Source organism: Camelus dromedarius, chromosome 18, assembly GCF_036321535.1.
Source record: "Camelus dromedarius isolate mCamDro1 chromosome 18, mCamDro1.pat, whole genome shotgun sequence".
Classification (NCBI taxonomy): domain Eukaryota; kingdom Metazoa; phylum Chordata; class Mammalia; order Artiodactyla; family Camelidae; genus Camelus; species Camelus dromedarius.
In genome coordinates this window covers 14,650,521-14,671,710 of record NC_087453.1, presented here as the reverse complement: position 1 = coordinate 14,671,710, position 21,190 = coordinate 14,650,521, and the positions used below count along the sequence as shown (strand labels likewise).

The 21,190-nt window shown below is 42.9% G+C and overlaps 1 long non-coding RNA gene and 1 pseudogene across 1 annotated transcript in view; one reads left to right on the top strand and one right to left on the bottom strand.

Annotated features, from left to right (window-relative positions):
• Positions 1-21,190, top strand: part of LOC116147377 (uncharacterized) — a 307,447-nt gene that overhangs the window by 70,670 nt on the left and 215,587 nt on the right. The gene's annotated exons all lie outside the window — the stretch shown is intronic.
• On the bottom strand, positions 18,097-19,042 carry LOC105085046 (serine/arginine repetitive matrix protein 1-like; annotated as a pseudogene).

The following is a 21,190-nucleotide window of genomic DNA, read 5'->3' as shown; positions in this document are numbered from 1 at the left end:
GAGCTCTTAGTTTTTGAAAGAGCTTAAAGAATTAGTGGATTTAGACGTTTCCCGTTGGGGTTGATTTTGATTGTCATTAGGCTGCATGAGTGCAGACGTGTCTTAGGTTGATCAGTCTATCACTTACGCTTCATACACCCGGAAGGGACGGCTGCTGACCAGCCGGGCATCTGCTAGCTGCTGCAGCTCCTGCCTCTCCTGCTTGGCAACACCTCTGTACCCACGTCTTTTCCAGCTAAGTGAACTGTTAGCTTATGCTAGAAACACACGTGAGCTCGATCATTCATCTGCGACTCTTGGAGCTGAACTGCCACCCTTCCGCTGGAGAGGAGAGGGGCTTGCTGCTTTGGATATCTTTGTCTCTGTGGGAGTGTGTAGACCCAATTGTGCTTGTGAATTGGAGTGATCTTGAGAGGCTTTCCTTATACTCTCAAGTCGATAAGATTCTTTTTTTTGGGCAAGCGTTTGCAAAGCACTAACTCCCTCCCAGGCCCTGGGCGAGGTTCTAAGAAAATCCTCTTTTGCCCCCTCTCCCCTTCCCCTCCTTCCCCAGTTCCTCACAGTTGAGCAGGGCAGCCAGTCTCCAGACAGATGATAAGAAAAAAGCGAGGTGGGGGTTGATAAAAGTGACCTCCCTTGGGGCTCTCAAGGAAGGCTGCTCTTCAGACCAGCTCAACAGCTACCTTGGAGAATGATGCAAGCAAGGTAGAAGGCTGGCCCTTCAAATGGGAAAATAACTGGACATTTTAATGCTGGCTCTTTGAAGGTGGTGCTCACGAAGCAGAAGGGAGAGGCCTTCCCAGCAGAGGGAGTAGTCTCTGGGTGGGGTAGAAGGCTGCATGGTTGTGTACAGGTGGACTGTGGAGGGAGGGGGTAGGAAATCAGGAAGAACAGGGCCAGACCGCCGATTTTCTTTTGTGCCACACTAGGGAGCGGTGGTTCTCAAACTTGAGCGTGTATCAGGATCATCTAGAGGTTAAAACTCAGATTGCTGGGTCCCTCCTTGAGAATTTCTGATTCGGTCAGTCGTGGTGGGGCCTGGAAACTTGCATATCTAACAAGTGCCCAGGCGATGCTGCCGGTTTAGGGGCCGCCCTTTGAGAATCACTGCTATGGAGTTTGGACCTTTGAGCGATGGGATGTTTCTGAAAATGTTGTAAGGAGCGTGACAAAGTCAGACTTGCATGCTGGAAGGAGCTTTCTGGCAGAAGTTGTGGAGGCCGTGTTGGAATGGGTAGCCAGGGCACAAGGTGAGCAGCTGGATGGTGGCTGAAGCAGTTACAGCATGGGCGGGTGAGGCCTGAACTCGGTGGGTTAAGGGGCTGGACATGTGGGAGGCGGAGGTGGCGCTGGGCTTTCAGGCTAGAATACGGACCCTTGTCATCACCCCCCCCCCCAGCTGGCATCGGTCCCGTCCTCGTTGCCTGCGAGTCATCCTGCAGGGGGGACCGCTGAGGCTCTGCCTCACGCACCAGGTCCATCCCGGGCTGCACAGAGGGCTCGGCGCTTCCTCTCAATGACAGGAAAGCGATATTATTTTCAGCCAAATTCTGCAGGATGATCTATTGCGGTTTTCATTTTCTCAGCACATTTTATTGAATTTTATTAGGTCATTTAGCAAATAATTTTAATTTTCTGCTTAGATCAGAATTTCAGAAAGTAATGTACTGTTGTACTGTTAATGAGCCCCCTAACAAGCTCCAGGAGAATGCGATTTGCAAACCATTCCCGAACATAACTGTCACTCAGCCAGGCTGCCGATTAGCTCACTCCTCAGCCGTTCTCCCTGAGAGGGCCCAGAGGTTTCTGGAAGATTCCTGTACCTGGCTGGGCCTTCCATGAAGAGAAAGCAGGAAAGGGAGCCAGAGCTCATTTTAGTGCTGAATTTAGCCAGTGGTCATTTAGTGCAGTGGCACCTGCTGTTTTCCTGTTCCCTCTGTGTTGAGGTGGTTCATGATCTCAAAACCAAGTGGTACCATGAGTAGTGTGGATCAGGTAATTGTAACCTGGCAAGTTAACCATGAAGGCATCCGGGATTTCAGCTGCAGGGTGGTGATGGTTAGAGAAGGGGGTAGGATGCAAAACTTACTGAACACTACTTTGTGCTGAGCACTAGATTAGGACACTTTGTTTTTTAATATTTAGAAAAATAAAAATAATTCATTAATAACTGTTTTGTAAACTATGTTAGCAAGAAATGATTCACTCTTTACTCCGATAATGGTTTAGGACTAGGGTGGGCAAACTATGGCCCACGGGCCAAATCTATTTTGCAGGTTGTTTATGCGAATAAAGTTTTATTGGAACACAGCCACACTCTCTCAGTTACATACTGTCTGTGGCTGCTTTCAGGCTACAGTGGCAGAATTGAATAGCTGTGACAAATACAGGATGGCCTGCACAGCCAAAAGCATCTTCTGTCTGGCCCTAACAGAAAAAAATTGCTGACCCTTAGTTTAGAATGTGGACTTGCATGGCTTTTTCTATTCATTTATATTACCAGGCATGTTCATAGACTCTATTTAATTTTGCACATAATTGAGATTGTACCATGTGGATTGTCTGAGATCTGACTTTGTTTTCTCTTGATTATATGTCTCGGGGTTCATTCCATGGCATAATAATATTTTATTGACTTATATTTTATGACTATGTAGTAATGTATAATACAAATACCTTGTAATTTATTTATGCTTTCTTTGTTTTGTATTTCAGTCAATTATCTTCATGAGTTTTTCTAAATTAACGTTTTGTTTTGGCATCATTTTAGATTTACAGAAAAGTTGCAAAGGTCATACAGAGACTTCCTGTATAATTGTCACCCAGTGTCCCCTAATATTAACATCTTACATTATCATGGTATAGTTGTCTAACTAAGAAATCAATATTGGTACTATTGGTTAATTTTTGATATAGCAATATTTCATAAAAACTTTCTCCTTATAAAAATAAAACAGCGTAGATTAGGCTAAAGTTCTCGTTGACCTTCCATCCTAATCTCAAGACCCTTATCCCAATTCCTGCCCCCAATTTGGAATTTATTTTTCAAAGCTTTTCTATATGTAGTCACTATGCACACACATACATACCCAGACACACACATGTGATATTGAAAGTGTAATAACTGTTTTGTGGTTTAAAAATATAAATAGTATCATACCATGCTCATCATTCTTCAACTTTTGTTTTCCTCTCAAATGGTCTTGGACATCTCTTCGTGGTCATGTACAGAGACCGGCCTCATTCTTTTGCTTGCTGCATTGCTTTTCCATAATACAACAGTCTATTGAGCCATTTCCTTATTGATGGAAATTTATGTTGTTTCTATTTTTTCAGTGTTATGAACAATGCTGCAATCAGCATCCTTGTAGTACATTCAGCTTTTTTTTTTGCACGTGTGTAATTATTTTTATTTGAGGGCTAGATTCCTGTAATTAAAGTCACTGGGTCAACGGACATGTATGTACATTTTTCAGTAGATACTAAAAAAATCGTCATCTAAAAAGCTTTGTTATCATATATCTCCACTGCAATGTGTGAGAGTGCCTTTTTCTAATAACTGTCACCGATGACAGATTGTGTTTTTTCGGCCAGGGTGAGAAATGCTACATTAATATAAGATAAAGTAAACTTCAGAATAAAGAAAATTACCAGAGACAGAGAGGAACGTTATAGAGCGATTAAAGGGTCCATCCACTGAGATCACATAACAGAGGGCACAATGGTGTCATACAGACATGGCCACAAGGATATAAAGTACAACCACAACACTGTATGCACTAAGGCTGCATGGATGCCAACAATTCCAGCCCTGGGTACATACCTGTGAGAAATGAGTACCGTGTCCACCATATACCAGTGGCAAAGGCTAGGATGAGTACGTTCAAAGCAGCACAATTCACAATAGCCAGAAACTAGGAAAAAAACCCAAATGTCTATCAACACAGAATGGATATGTAGACTGTAAATTATTCATGCATTGGAATACTGCACAATAATGAAAAAGAACGAACTACCATTACATGCAGTGACACGGATGGATATCAGATGTTATGTTGAATGAAAAAAGCTAGCACTGAGTACACACAGGATGATGCCATTTGTATGAAGTTCAAAAACAAGGAAGGAAATTAATCTATGGTATAGAAGATATACCATCTCTTCAGTATAATGGTTCCTTTGTGATTGAGAATGGGCACAAGAAACCTTCTGGGGTAGTGCACTGTATCTAGAAATGTACTACATCTTGAACTGAGTGGTGTACACATAGGTAAAAAAATCACTGACCCTTAAGATTTGTGTCTGATATATCTGTCTGTCTGTCTGTAGGTCTATCTATCTTAGTAAAAATGGATAATACACAACAGATTCTGATTTAAGCAACATTGTTAATCACTTACTTTACACCAGACACTACTGGCATCTCCTGAGCTGCAGCCTTCCCTCATCTATAGCACTGGATTCCTGCCTCAGTTTCCCTTCTGCATTTTAATTCCTTGCTGGATGTGAGTATCTCTCTGAGCTTCAGCCACGTGGCTGGACTCAGATACTCAGCCCCTGCTAGTGCCCCTTCCTGGGTGGGGTCTTTGATTCTGTCCCTCCAGCCATTGTCTGGGTTCCGTTCATGGATATCTGCTTGCTCCTTTTTGACTGTGAATATTTTTTCTGTTTGAGAGGTCATTTGCCAATTCCAGCCCCAGAAATGGGCCCCTTAGCGATCATTAGCGTGCACAGACCACCTGGCGCACTTGGCCTCTTTGCTGAGGGCCCCTAACCCACTTCAGTACTCCCACCATCTCTGCTTCCCTCCTCCTCTGCTTCCAGACCCCCCAGCCCAGTCCCTGCATACACACTGTTGTGGATGCCCCTCTGGGTGATTATAGATTTATAATCATTTTACAATGTTGTGTCAAATTCCAGTGTTCAGCACAATTTTTCAGTTATTCATGGACATATACACACTCATTGTCACATTTTTTTCTCTGTGAGTTATCATAACATTTTGTGTATATTTCCCTGTGCTATACAGTGTAGTCTATTCTACAATTTTGAAATCCCAGTCTATCCCTTCCCACCCTCCCTCTGGGTGATTATAAACTCCTCTCTGCGACACTTTGCAGAGCTGCTGTCTCAGTCTTGGGCATCAGCTGGAACACAGCTGAGAGCTGAGACAGCCCCTCTCATGTCCCCTCTAGCTTCCCCTCTAATGAGCCTCCCTAATTTTAAAGGTATTATTTCCTGGGTGCTTAAAGGAAGATGAGATTTTTATCAGGGGACATGCCTGAACATCATCACTGCCAGTGAATCCACCTGGGTGTCTTTGCTGCAAATGTGCCTGTTTGTCATTTCATGCCTTGCTTGGAGCACCGACTTTACTGCCAGGAATGATCAGATTTCTTCTTGGAAAGGCACCGCCGGAAAAGACAGCTGCGAAGATGACCCCAGTGACAGCACATTACTAGACAAATTCAAAAACGATTCAGCAGTTCGGGGATAAGAGCTCCATGTGGGCGCAAAGCCTTCTCAGGCTTGGCTGTGGGTTGGGATGGGAGCCTTGGTCGTTGGCAGGGAATGCCAGGTGCTTTGTTCCTGAAACAAATGTGACCATGTGCAGTTGTCTCTTACAAAGCGCTAGCTGGACCCATCTGTGGGCTAGTCTAGCAGTCTCTGGGCTGGTGAGCCCAGGTTCCTTGTTCTTAATTGTTTTTTCTTGCTTTTCACGTGGAAAAAGAGTAAGGATCGGCTTATGAGCCAGTTCACTTAGACCAGTTTCCATTCATTCACCAACGTGCAATACTTGGCAGTATTTCTGGAACAAAAACAGCAGATGGCTACTCTGAAGTTCATACTGGTGAGTCAGATTTTCAAGACAGAGTGGTCATCAGTTATTCAGGTTTAGAAGTAAGCCTTAGGTGCTGCAGGGTGCTAGTTGTGCATGGCTGATCCTTCTTTGGGTGTATGGGGTGGGATAAGGGGGCGGTCACTTAATGTCTGTCTCCTGGCAGTAATCTGATCCCTGTCACCAAGATACCAGGGCACTGGGCCTGGCTGAAGCAGACCTGGGTTCCAGTCCCAGTTCCGCCATTTTCTAGCTTCTCCACCTTGGACAAGTCACAGAAGGACACATTGATAGAGTTGGAACAACTCATCTATGGCTTGCACCCTCTGCTGAAGTGTTTCCAAGACTGAAGTACTCATAGCCTTTTGAGAGGAACCTACTTCAATAGCCAAAGAGTCTGAATAGCAAACATAAAATGGAATTAGTTTATTTTTTTCATTGGACATTGACCGTATTTGTAACCACATCTCCAGGTTCTCCAACCCATGGGTACATAAATAGCCATATCTTGGCCATCACAGGAAGGCAACACCTTGTGGAATCTTCCTAGGATTGTGACATGTCCACAGATTAGACCTGGTCAGTGTGGCTCTCAGGGCCAGCCACGCTGGAACTTTGTCCTTGTGCGTTGGAGCAGGTGAAGCAGGACCTCTCCCCGCCCCTCCCCGACTGCCTGGAAGTGCAGGATTTTGTGTAGGAAATGGAGAGAGAGATCCTTTTCCCAGCTCTGGGCTGCACTTTGTTGTTTGGGTCTCAAAGCTGCACTGCCCGTGAGCAGTCTCATCATCTCTTCAATGGAAGCATTTCTTTTATCTTCTGGCCTTGATCCTTCTCTCCACAGGGCCTCTGGCTCATTCCTAATCCTCCTTTGCCCTTCTCTTTTCCCTGCCTCAACTGCACAAAACTCCTCCCTTCAATCCAAACAAAGCCAGTGTGCAGGAGGCTTGGACGAGTAGAGTCTTGGAAAGGAAGGAATATTGTTTAAACTTTGCTCACAAGAAGCAGTTGACTGCCAGTGCTGGCTTGGTTGGGATGCTGTGGTACTGAGCAGAGTACCTAGGTGGTGCTCAGCATAGTGGGCCCTCAGTAGAGTCATAGCCAATATGGTAGCCTTACTTCCACATGCATGGAGTCCAGGATGCTGGGATATGGACAGGATGAAAGGTGGAAAGAGCCCGAAGTGGACATGAGGTTGGAACAGCATGGAGGACGAGGAGGGATCACACCCTTGGCAGCTCCAGCTTCTTTTGTCCCCAGCACAGGCAGCAAGTGAAATGATCGGCAAAGATCAGTTCACTTTCTCCCTCTGTGCCTCTTCCCTCCAGAAACCATTACAGTTTCCAAATCTGAGTCCAGCAAGAATGATGCTCAAGCTTGGGCCAAGGTCATCCCAAGAGACTGAAGAGATTAGCTTCATGGAAGACGTGGCACTGGACATGCTATGGGCATGGGCGGCCATTTGGGGGCTGATTGCCTCCAGGTAAGGATTCAGACTCTGATGGCCTCACACTCCACTCCTCTCCATCTTACTCCATTCCTGTTCACATTCTTATTGAAGTGCCAGGTCAAGACTCCCAAAGGCACTAACCATAGGGGGTTGGTGCTGGGTGGGGAGGCTATGGGACTTTTTCAGGGGGATCTTGAGGCGGGAGACCAGAGAGAGGATCTGAAGTTTAGAATGAGAGGAAGCAAAGCCTGTGGCTAGGAGATGGGGTGCAGATAAAGTGACTAGAATTTGGCAAGATTGAAAGCAGGTTGCACTGCGGCATGCAGAGTGGGTCCCGTCAAGCGGTCCAGGACTAAAGCAGTGAAAGGGATAAGGCTGCATTAGAGGCTTCCTTTCATGCTCTGTGGGCAGGAGCCTGGGTCACCCTGAATGATTGTAAGAGTCCCGTAGGGATGGCACTTTCATTTTATTCCATGCAAATCCGTTGGGTTTGATTCTATATGTTTCTAAAGATCTATTGGACACCCCCACATACACATCCCACACCGCTTCAGTCTTATATCCTAATAGAATCCATGTTCCCCTCTTCACATTTCCTGTCCTAGGAATGGCACTGCTATTCACCTAATCCCCCATGGTGGGAACATTTCCCTTCCTGGCCATTTTCTCTCTCTAAGTCTGTTTTACCTCCTAAATATCTTTTGAAAGCCATCTCCTTCCCTCTCTGCTCTGTCTGCTGGTTCTAGTGTTTCTGCCCTGGGCAGAAGATCCTTCTGATTCTGCTCTCTCTTTTGTACATCTACCTTTCATGTGGTCCCCTTTCTATGCCCAAACCTTAAGCGTGTCTCTTCCTCACCTAGAATGAATCCTTTCTGCCTTCAGGGTAATGTCCAGACCTTGCAGGATTCATGAGACACTCCATGAGTTGCTGAAGTGTCTGACGCTATCTCCCTCCACTTTCCTACAAACACTCCTCCTCCACAGAATCGCTAAAATTTATTGAGTATTTACTATGTGTTGGGTCTTGTGCCGGGAGCTTTTCATGCATGATCTCACCGATTCTAAGAACCACCTGATCTGTGGGTCTGCCTGTGCTTTGACCACCACATGGAACCGCTTCCCTCCTCCCCAGCTATGAGTTCCCTCAATGATCCATGTGTTTTGGAAAGCAATACATTTACACAGACTTTGTGTTCGACTTACTGGGTTTGAATCCTGACTTCCCCACTTAGAAGCTAGGTTACCTTGTACATATTACTTAACCTTTCAGTGCCTCAGTTTCTTCATATGTATAATATGAGTAATGATAGTCCCAATGACATAGTACCCTTGTGAGGATTGAATGAGAAAACTCCAATAAATTGCTTAGCATGATGCCTGAAGTGCCAGAACTACCCCCAAAATGCCAGCTGTAATCCACATGCTCTTTATACCCATGCACCCTTCTGAAAGTATCCCATGCCACCTGGACAGTCTTAATCACTTCAAGGTTGTTCCTTTCCCCCAGGGGCCTTGTGTGACCCTCCCAAGCTGGGAGAGGTACCCTCCTCAGTGTACTCAGAGTGTCCTGTGCTCACCTACAACACAACGCAACACAGCATTCCCTGGGACAATTGTGGCTTTCTTGTTTCTCTGATGTGTGAGCCCTTCAAGGCAGTGTCTGTCCTTGGTCATCTGTGTGCCACAATGCCAAGCACAGCATCTGACAGAGAGCCAGCTCTTGGTGGTGAGCGCTTGTCAATGGACAAAAGGAACAAGCAAGTGCTCGCAAGATCCTGGATGGAGGACGGATGCCTTCCATGTCGGCTGCCTTACTGAGTGCCCTGTCCTGCAACCTGATGTGAGACAGAACTTAGGAGGCCTGTCACACCTCTGACCTCCTGACAAATCTAACATAGGTTTGGGGCTATCTTTACCCTGGACGACCCCCCCTCACCCAGCCCCCAGGAGTAGAGTCCCATGTGCATACTGCAGCCATGATCGAGTTAAAAGAATAGTGGAGATGAAAGGAGCCAAAAGCCAGATCTTCTGGGCAATTTCCCTGGTAATGCAGGAGCAGAATTATCCAAAGAGTGATTGACAAATTAGAAGCACTTTGCACCTAATTTTAATGCATTTGGCTCCTTGAGAGGAGGAATATGTTAAACTTAAAATTACTCACCTTGCAGTAGCTTCTGTCTTTCAAATCAAAATCAATCTTCACGTGGGGTACTAAATCTTAAGGAAACAAATTGCTTTCTATGGTACATTGCACTCTTTAAATGGCTTTATTTGGAGGGCCAGCTGAGCAAGTTAATTTCAGCGGCACAGTTGGTTGGCGATTGTGGAGTGGGCACTCTCCAACTCGTGTGTCGTTGGAGAGAGCCTGGACTGGTGCTTATTAACCACCCTTGGATTAAAGAAACAGAGAGAGTAATCGGAACATGCACTGGACCACGGGGTGGAAATTAAAACGGTTTTAAGGCCCAAGTTAGTTTGTTGATATACAAGATTGTGAACTTGGTCCTTGGAGCATCCTTTTTCTCTCCCTCTCAGTGGCCCCCAAATATGGATGCTTTCATAGCTCAGGACCATATTATCGTTCTTGTCAACCACCATGGAAACCTCTTCTTGGGAAAGGACCACGTAGACTCATTCACATGGAGGTGATCATAACGGATAACAATTTAAAGTATAGTTTTTAATCTCAAATGGTATTTTAATATCAAAAGAAGCCAAAGGAATTCATCTCTAATTGGGGAATCTGGGGCATGAATTGATAAGTAGGGGCTTGCTGCTATTCCCATGGGGCTGCCTAATTTAGAATCCTAGCATTTTTGAGCTGGGAGGAAATACAGAGGTTTTTATAGACGTTTTTCTAGTCTAGCCTGCATTTACATAGAATTCAGAAATTCCATTGCAAAATACTTTAATAGTTACTTATTCTTTGCTCAAATGTGTTCAGTGATGGAGAAGTCACTGCATTATAAGGCAGCCCATCTCATTGTTGGGTAATTTTAATTTTAAAAAATTCCACTTTATTTTAAACTAAAATTGGTCTTCCTGAAACTTCCACCCATTAGATGTAGTTCTACACTCTAGATCAAGTGTCTTCTAAATGAGTTGTGGTATACATATACAATGGAATGCTACTCAGCCATAAAAAAGAATGAAATAATCCCATTTGCAGCAACATGGGTGGACCTAGAGATTATCTAAGTGAAGTAAGTCAGACAAAGACAAATATCATATATCACTTATATGTGGAATCTAAAAAGATGACACAAATGAACATACTTACAAAACTGAAGACGACACACAGACAGAAAACAAACTGATGGTTACCAAAGGGGAGTTGTGTCAGGGAGGGATAAATTGAGGAGTTTGGGATTAGCAGATACAGACTACTATATACAGAATAGATAAACAAGGTCCTACTTTGTAGCACAGGGAATTATATTCAATAGCTTGTAATAACCTATAATGAAAAAGAATATGAAAAAGAATATATATGTGTGTATGTGTGTGTGTGTGTGTGTGTGTGTGTGTATATGGAGTCACTATGCTGTATACCAGAAACTAAAACAACATTATAAATCAATTATTTCAATAAAAAAATTAAAAAATAATAAAAGCAGCTCCAAACCGTGAAGAAAAAATGTCTTCTGAATGACAGTCCTTCAAATGTTTGAAGGTGTCTCCCAGGTCCCCTGCTTCACCCTTCATTTATCATCTGCTTTCTGGGTTAAACATCTCCTATTCATTCATCCGTCTCCCTCACTACATGTCTTCTAGCTCTCTGTGGGTCCTGGCCCTTTTCCTTAGAACGTGTTCCAGTTTGTTCATGTCCTTCTTAAAATGCAGTTAAAACAATTTTTCTAAATGGAACCTGGCTTTGGAGGGAGATTATCACTCCTTCACGAAGCTTCAAAGCTGGGTCCGCCCATCTTGGAGCAGAGAAGACAGGCTCTCGTGGTCTCCCAGGCAGGAATTTGTCCTTAGACCTGTTACATTTGATTTGGTCTATTCTGGTCATCATTCTCTGCCGTGTGTCTGCTAGTCCTCTCAGCAACATACCATCCTCACATGTGATGAGCTTTCTTCTTGCCAGTCTCTCTGATGAGATATGAAAGGTCATTAAGGATAATTTACATGGTAACAAGAGATGGGGTTAAAAAAAAACCCCTAAAACTCATGTGTATTTATTTAAAACATAAAGCCATTTTTATGCATGTCTTTTTATAACACATTTATCCAATGAGTTCATATATTTTTGCTGTTTCACTTACTGTTAATATTTTCCCATGTTGTTAAGCAGTCTTCTCCAAGATCATTTTTAATTAATTAATTAATCCTCTATTGTTAGGCATTTGGGTTGTTTTCTGATTTTTCCCTCTTGTGACCTGTGCTGCTAGGTTCTTGCACTCACCCCTGATATATTCCTAGAAACAGAACCGCTGAGGGCAGTCGGCTGGCAAAACTTGATATTTGTCACCAAATTGCACTTTAGAAAGATCGTGCCATTTTAAACATACTGTCTTATAGTTCAAAAAGCAGGATAAGGACTAAATATCCAACTTAAAATTCTTGCTTTAAATATGTGGTTTTTAAAATTTTTTAATTGTTATAGAGTATCTTTATTATTTTAGGCTTCCCTGTTAAGAAAGTTTTTTTTTAATTTTAAATTTTTATTATTTTTAGGGAGAGGTTTATTTATTTTTTAATGGAGGTGCTGGGGATTGAACCCAGGACCTCTTTTGCATGCTAAGCAGGCACTCTACCACTGGCATACCCTCCCCCTTAAGAAAGGTTATTTCTTAAAAAAAAAAAAAAATTGTGGGGCCTTCAGAAACCAAATTGATATCTTTTCTTATTCAGGCCACATGATGTAATTGGCAGTGAATAATATGATGAGTATATCAAACTTCAGACATCAGATCTTTGAGGAAGTAACCTGGGAGATTCACCTGGTCTAAAACACACCAAAATACCTGGTCAGCTTTACTCAGAACAGGCCCCCTTTTTTCTGGTTGTGTTTGTAGCAGAATCGTCTTGGATTGTAGAAACTCGTCTTGAGTTGTAGCAGAGTTAAGTGGGCCCTCCAAATGGGAATCTGATTTTTTTTATTGTTGTTTTTTTTTTTTAAGATATAGAATATACTGATTCCAACTAAACATAGTAGGTCCAGTCTCTCTAGGAATGAGTATCAGGCAATCAGACAGCTGTTGACTGTCAAAGGAACCGATACTTCTAAGGTTCCAAAATGAGTTGTTAAAATGTAAATCACTTCCTCACACATATGTAAACTATAGATTCCCACAGGGAAACAAATGTTTATTTTGGTCATAAAGCTCAGAAGACGTTTCTAATTTGTTGTCCCTCTGACCACAGAGGGGTTGTACTGCAGCTGGGATTGCAGTTGGTTGTCTAGCAGAAGCCCTACTGTTTAGGGTGGTTTAACCAACCTAAGATTCTTTTCTTTCATATAATAAGAAGCCTAGAGTTGGTGCAGCTGCTTGAAGAGGTAGCCAAAGATCTAAATACCATCTAACTGCTTGATCTACCATCTTTGTTATGAAATTTTTACCCTCTGAGTGGCAAGATGTCAAGAAGATGGGGAAAAAGTAAAGCTGTGTACAAGCTAGTTACTTATTTTTTAATTAGAAAAATTTGAATCTGTTAACATTTTATTGCCTCAGAGTCTACATGACCACCATCTAGCTGCAAGGGAGTCTGGAAATGTGTGTATTTTCAAATAAAGGTTATCAATAAAAATGAAGGTTGGGGAACATGTTGAAAAAGCACTAGTCTGAAGACTTGAAGTTTTAATTTTCTGGGTTTTAATTTCAGCTCCATCACTTGTAGGCTCTGCAAATCTGGACAAGGCACATTTTCTCTTTTGGTCTTAGTTGCATCAACTGTGAAATGATGTGGTTGGAGAAAATGATCTCTGAGGGCACCAGTGTCCTGGAGCTGGTTCATACTGACTCATGAGGGCTGAGTGTGTCTTTCAACTCTGTTCAGTGATGTTATGTTGGTAGTCTGAAATTGGCCCTGGGAGGGTGGGTATTTACACCAGGAAAACTGACAAATACTCCAAATCGTGGCTTCCCATCCACTTCCTCCCAAGCAAGTTTTAAACATTTGCCACTGTTTACTGCTTTCCAGTATTAACTGCCTCTGTATCTATCATTTTAATTCTATAAATCAGAGTTTCAAAGGGTAGTGAGGCTTTATCTCAGAGACCCCTAAACCTCTCCCACTCATTTTCTTTTTTTTTTTTTTCCCTATAGTATTTTTTTAAACTGAAGTATAATTGATTTACAATGTTGTGTTAGCTTCTGGTGTATGGCATAATGATTCCATATATATATATATATATATATATATATATATACACACACATACATACATACACACACACACACACACACACACACACACACACACACATATACATATACCCTTTTTCATATCCTTTTCCATTGTGGTTTATTACAGGATATTGAATATAGTTCCCTGTGCTATACAGTAGGATCTCATTGTTTATCTATTTTATATATAATAGTTTGTATCTGCTAATCCCAAACTCCTAAATTATCTCTCCTCCATCAGTTTCCCTTTTGGTAAGCATCAATTTGTTTTCTATGTCAGTGAGTCTGTTCTGTAAATAAGTTCACTTGTGTTATATTTTAGATTCCACATATAAGTGATTAATATGGTATTTGTTTTTCTCTGTCTGACTTACTTCAGATATGATAATCTCTAGATCCATCCATGTTGCTGCAAATGGCATTATTTTATTCCTTTTAATGGCTGAGTAATATTCCATTGTATATAAATACCACAACTTATTTATCCAGTCATCTGTTGATGGACACTGAGGTTGCTTCCATGTCTTGGCTGTTGTAAATAGTGCTGCTATGAACATTGGGGTGCATGTATCTTTTCAAATTAGAGTTTTATCTGAATATATGCCCAGGAGTAGGATTGCTGGATCATGTGACAACTCTGTTTTCTCTCACTCATTTTTCTATTCTATGACTCTCTCTTATGTCACCTCCTTCTATACTTCCTTTAGTCTTTTTTTCCCCTGATTTTCCCCCTTTTCATCAGCTCTTTTTTAAATGACCATGTTATGAAATTTAGAAACAAATGTTTTTGCCATGATTATACACCACACTTTTGTGGTTCTGATTGTAAAATAAGATTGACATGTTTTTAAATCTACATATTTAAAAATCAAACCCATTCCTTTCTATTACACCTAAAGTTGATTTTTACTTCAGTACAACTGTGAATCACTTTTTTCTTCCTCATGTTTTCAAAAAAATCATCAAAGCTACTTTTAATGATCTGTTAACCAACAACTCAACTGAGTCCTTTTTCAACTTTGTTGAAAGCACAGAATTGGAGACTGACTTACCAAAGTATTGGTTGCCATCTCATTAGAGTCATTCATTTTTTTTTTTATTGTGGATTTTTAAAATTAAACTTTTTATTTTGAGATAACTATAGATCCACATTCATGTGTAAGAAATAATAGAGATGCAGAGTTGAAAGAATAATACAGCAGTAACATTTTGCAAAATTCTAGTACAACATTAAAACAAAGATATTGATGTTAATACACCCAAGTGCATTTAAATTTTTCAGTCAAATATTTAAGATTCCATGGCATGGTGTTGGCTATGAAGGGGAGGGGGTAGGCCTTCCATTATTACTGGGCCCAGAGCAAATACTAGAGCTCCAGCCAACTTTTCCTTTCTTCCTTCTTTTTTAAAATAAAAGTATAGTTGATTTACAATGTTGTGTTAGTTTCTGGTGTACAGCATAGTGATTCAGTTATACACATATATATTCTTTTTCATTATAGGTTATTACAAGTTATTGAATATAGTTCTCTGTGCTATACAGTGGGACCTTGTTGTTTATCTAGTTTATATATAGTAGTTTTCCTGCTTTTTATTTTTTATTTTTTTTGAAACTTATCAAATTTATTTTTAAATACATCTATTGTTACAACAGAATATAACTATTCAATAAAAACTCTTATAAGCATATTCTATGATCATCTCAAAAGATTTTTTTTTTAAATATAAAACTCAGGAATAAACATTTCTTTAGCTTAAACTGATGACTTTAAAGATTTTAACTCTAGAAAAAATACTATGGCCAACTAAAAGTCTATACTGATAAATATACTTATTAAATTATGATGCAATATTAATTTATTAATAAATTATTAAATTATATAATATATTATTAAATTATATTATTAAATTATATTTATATTATTAAATTATAATGCAATATTTGTATACAGAAACCTATATTTACATTTCTCTTATACAATTGATGTATAATAGTTACTAGAACTGTCTTGAGAAATGTGGTTCAAGGAAGGTTCAAACTGAGTAAAAGATCAGTCTCTTAAATACATTTCTTTCACTGCTAATTAGAGATAATCCAAGCATTCTGTGAATATTGAGAAAGTCCCACATTACTTGGTGTTTTCTGGGAACTCCAATTACATTTTAGATGGAGAAGTTGACCATGAAAAAGTTCACTGCTGTGCTCATGGGTACAGTTGGAGGAACTCTGGTCCAAAGGAGGGGACTGCCCTCCATCCACAGGCCTCAGTGCCACTTAGGTGGAGATCTGATCAAGTGAGTGAATGGAGCCTGGCAGCTTGGGAGGCCTGAGTGGAGGGGAGGGCACAGCACAGGTTTAATACGAGGGCCCACTCCTGGGAAAGTCACCATCAAGGCTTGGTGCTCGGTCCCCTGGCTGGTTGGTAAAAGCCCCTTGTGATGTGCTGATTCTCGTGACCTCCTCCAGGAACTTGAGCACTTTCAGCATCTCTGCCACCTCTTCTTGAATAGACTGCAGGGATCTCTCTTTCCCCAGTTCTTGAATGAGAGAATTGATTTGCTTCCTCAAACTCAGGTTGACCGTCATCAACTTTCCATAAGCATTAGTGAGGCTGGGTATATTTACTGGCTCCTTCTCTAGCCTGGCTTTCTTTAAAGTTGTCTCCATCCTGGCACACTCCTGCTTAGCCACATAAAGCTGGTCGATGAGGTGGCACTTCTCTTTGATCTGGGCAGCCAGTTTTTCTGCCAGCTGCTTTTCGTATCTTTGACAAAGATGACTTGCAACAGACCGAATAAATCTGTAGATAAATAAGACACCTATCAATGATGTGAGGACAGGGAGACTCAACACTGTCTCCCACTGGAGTCTCTGGAACATGAAATGAGAAGACAGGCCATCAGGGAGAAGTGACACCAGGACCGCACTCAGCTCCCTCAGGATCAGCCCGAAGCCAAGCTCCATGGAGGACAGCAGCCCCTCCATGGCACTGACCCACTCAGGGCTCTGCCCAGTTATCATGGAGCCCGCAGCCACAACAAGCCCCGGGGGACACCCCAAGATTCCACACAGAACCCAGCCAGCAACTGACATCCTGGATTGGTCAGTTACCCAGTGTGTGGGGGAGGGGCTGTGTCAGAGGGGAGGGTTGTAACCAAAATGTCATTCTCTCCATTACTGTCCAATGGTAATTTTTCTTACCTTTTTCTTTTTGTATTTACATCTATATACAGTAAAAAATATAGTGAAATGTATCAATGTTATTGATTTCACAAATTTTTCAAATTCCTAACCCTCAACAGTATCCAGAAAGTCAATGTATGAACCATATGTTTGAATCATATCCATTAACACAGAATATACACCTCTGTCACATTTCAACTGAAACACACACACTCTGACAACATGCATCCATCAGTTTGACGGTGGCTGAACTTGATAAAAATGAAATAAACTGTACACTTTGATGTTGGTCTCTTTGGCTCTAAGTAATATTTTTATAGATACATGTTTTTAATTAAATATGCCATTCATTGTTTGTAGGGATGAATAATTTGTCCTTGTAAGATTATATCACAAATTAATCCATTTACTTCTTTTTTTTTTCTAATAGACTTTACTCTTTAAGAGCAGTTTCAGGTTCACAGCAGAATTGAGCAGACAATACAGAATGTTCACACACAGCCCTCCCCACTGACACATACATACTCCCCTAGCCTCAACATCCCTCATCAGTGTGGCACATTTGGTATAATCGATGAACCAACATGGGCACATTATTATCAACCAAAGTTCATAGTTCACATTAGGGTTCACTCTTGATGTTCTATGTTCTGTGGGCTTTGACAAATGCATAATGACATGTAGCCACTATAGTATCACACAGAATAATTTCATTGCCAACCTGAGATTCTGGGGAGCTCCTTTGTCTGGGAAGTGGCGAGTGGGAGACCCGACGCCTTGGTGGTGGAGACGGTGATGCCCTTCGTTTAGAAGGAGAGGGGTGAAGCCGTCCTTCTCTTTGGAGGCGGAGAAGGAGACTATCTTCGCTGCACTGGATCTCCTTGGGGAAGGTGAGCGCCGACCGGGGGAGGTGAAGGAGTCCTTCGACGCGGTGGTGGGGTGGGCGACCTGCGTCGTCGAGGAGGAGCAGGAGAAGGAGAACGTCGCCTTCTGGCGGGTGGTGGGGAGGGACTTCTCCGTCTACCACGAGAGAAGTCTTTCTGGCGTTTTCAAAGTGATGGAGTGGCACCGCGGGAAGGGGAATGTCTCCGCCGCCTGCCTACCTCACCATGCTTCACGTGGGACCTTTTGGGTCGCTCGTCCTCTGAGGAAGAGGAGGAGCCAGAATCAGACGAAGACTGCTGGTTCTGTCTGTGCCGGCGTCTCTCCTGCGCGGAATCAGCTGCAGCCATTTTGCCACCTTCGTCTTCTTCTGCTTCAGATAACTCTACTTTTCTAGGCTTGGGTCCTGGTGAAGGGGACTCTCTTTTCTCAGTACTTTATGTTTTGTCACTTTACCTGAAGCTCTCCCTGGAGAAACAGAAACACGACTTTTCCTTGTACGGTTGGACTGCTGCGCTGTTGGGGAATGACGAGCTTTTGGCGGTGGAGTTGCTGGCGGTGATGGCCTATGCCTTCGCCTCGGAGGACTTGCTGAAGGAGATAACTTACGAGTTTTTTTGACGGGGGCTGGATGTCCTCTTTGGAAGCTTCTTTGATGGTGACCAGGAATGAGATGAAGAGGAAGACGAGCTGCTCCCAGACACGGATGCTGATGAACGTCGCCTTCATCTCACTGGAGATCTCCTCCTTCTATGCCTTGGTGGAGGAGGTATTCCTCTTGGTGGAGTTCTTCTTCGAGGAGATGGCCGCCTTCTTGGGCTTGGCCTCCTTCTAGGTGAATATGATCTTGATCGGGATGTCTGGCGCCCTCTAGGTCGAGTATGAGAAGGAGAACGAGAACGTGTCCGGGATCTTGACTTGGAACGTGACCGAGATCTTGGCCTGGTCGTCTCCTTTTCCTTTTCCTTTTTGGAATTTTTCTCTGCAGAAGGTTCTTTAGGCTCTGGTCCAGGTTCAGGCTTGGGAACTTTCAGGATGTCACTAGCAGAAGTGGCCTCGTGTACTGAAGGCTCTTTTACTTTCACTGATGGTTCTGGGAGCTCTGGAGTTTTTTCCTTTTTCTCTGGAGCAGCGGATGGACTCCGGCTCTTGGTTCTGTAATGGGGAGATGGAGAATGACTGCGCTTTCTCTCTCTCCTGACAGGGGAAGATCGTCTTCCAGGGAAAGAGATCTGGATTTGTGTCTTCTTGGAATCCGAGACCGCTCCCTTTTTTTCTCTGCTGCTTTCTTTCTCTTCCTTATCACTCTTATCCTTGTCTGCATCTTGCTTTTTCATAGATGCCCACTTTTCTTGTTCAATCTGTCTCGCTGTCCACAGTGAAGTTCGTTGTCCTAAGGACCCCTCTTGCCTCACAGACATGAGAAAAGTTGAGACGTCTGACAGTGACACTTTCTCCACATCCACCAGATCCGTGGCCGTCTGAAGGAGACAGCACTGGGCCGCCCCTCTCAGCAGAATCTGATGTGTGATCATGGTGCACTGGAGGACGTCCCTGAGGGCAAGAAGGCCGTCTGTACCCAGAGCTTTACATCTTGGGACGTTTGCCAAAGCCTTAGACAGAGACAGAATGGGGACAGCACAGCAACGTCTACTTGTCGTTTTCTGAATAAACTTTAACAAGAAACTACCTTTGTCTATGAAACGCGTACCACTGCACGGCTGCTTGATAACAATGCGTGTTTACGTGCTATACGGAGAGCTCTCTGAAAGTGCATCCATCAACGGGCCAACAATAAACTCAGAAAATTCTGGTGAAAATGGGAGACCCCGTTTCACACAGCTCCAAAAAATGGGTAACACCTTCTTTGGTCAGGCTTTTGTTTCCACTTTCAAATGCTCTTCCGTAAATACACAGGTGCCAGGACGGCTGAAAGAGCCAGCACCCGTCTCCCCTGACGCTGCACATTCAAACAGAGCGTTTAGCTTTGGCAAAACTGGCTTTATCGCACGTGTCTGATTTCCTTCAAGAGTTTCCATAATTAAAATATAGTTTTCCCAAACCTTTAGAAGCTCATCTTTTTTCTACTCAGACCACCAAAACAGACTTGGGCCTGGCCGCGACCTCGCGTGCCACCGCTCCCGCGCGCCTCCTGGTCCTCGGGTCGCTGCGGAAGAAAGCGCAGCATCTCCACGCGCTCTGCGGACGCCTCCCTGCGACACAGCGCCCCAAGCAGGGCCCAGGGGTCCTGGCTCTGCGCGAGCAGTGCATCCGCAAGCACCGACTCCATTTGCCCTGCACGCCGCCGTGGCCGGGCGCCCATTCCTGCTTCTTTTTAAATCTATCCCTCTGTTTCCTCTTCCTAGCACTTCTACAGCTGGGTCATTTTTGTTGTTGTTGTTGTTGTTCTCGTTCGAGTAGAATGAAGAAACAAGAAGGATTTAACATCTCGCTCCTCAAAAACTAGCAATATAGGCATCACCAGAAAGCTTGTTAAAAAGGCGGAAACTTGAACTCCACCCAGACCTACTGAATCAGAATTTGCACTGTAACAAGCTCCCTAGATGATTTGTATGCCCTTTAATGTTTGAGAAGTTCTAGTATAACAGATTACTGGACAGTCTTCTAACCAGACACGGTCCTCTCTTGGGCCTCACTAAAGAGTTCTACCTACAGTTTTAAACACCTCCGTGCCACAAGGAGTCCTGTGGATTGAAGCATGGAGTCAGTAGACCTAGATTACCACCATCTTCCATCCGACGTCTCTCCCCGCATTGAGCCCAGGGAAGGTAAAGATCAAGGATTCCCTGATTCCCTCCGTGGGACCCATCCTATGGCTCTAAGCCCAGGATTCAGTCTCTGAAACAGAAACTAAGGCAGGAATCTCAACAGTCTGTGACAGTTCTTCATCGTGACCTTAATTAAAGTCTGGAGAAATTGTCTTCATTCTTGCTTAGTCATTCATGATGCCATCAAGCTGTCCCTTGTTCTAACCTTCCCTTATGAAAAGAAAGTAAGTGAGAATAAACCTTTGTTGGTCACCTGCTTCCTGTCAAGTGCTTCATTTACGGATCTCATTTAAGCCTCACCTCCTACTGTGTAAGGTAAACCTCATCACACCCCTTTTGTACTTGAAAAAAGCCAAGGCTCAAAAAATAAGTAACTTGCCAAAGATCAGTCTTCAGTGAGAAGATAATAATTGTTCTGACAAATTCTCCTCCCCTGGATGGAAATCACTGGCTCAAATAGCATTTCCTTCCTCCAGTTTTGGTCTTTTTAGCTTTTCACTTGATTAGAGCTACTAGGATTTCACTAATGACCTCATCCATGCTCACTATGCTTGGGGTAAATTAAATACATTCCATGTTTCATGTCATTTAATCTTCATAGGAAATCTGTGACTTTGCTTTTATTACCCCATTTTACAGATGAAGAGACAGAGAGCTGTCAGAAGTGGGAAACCATCTGGCAGTTCCTCAAAAGGT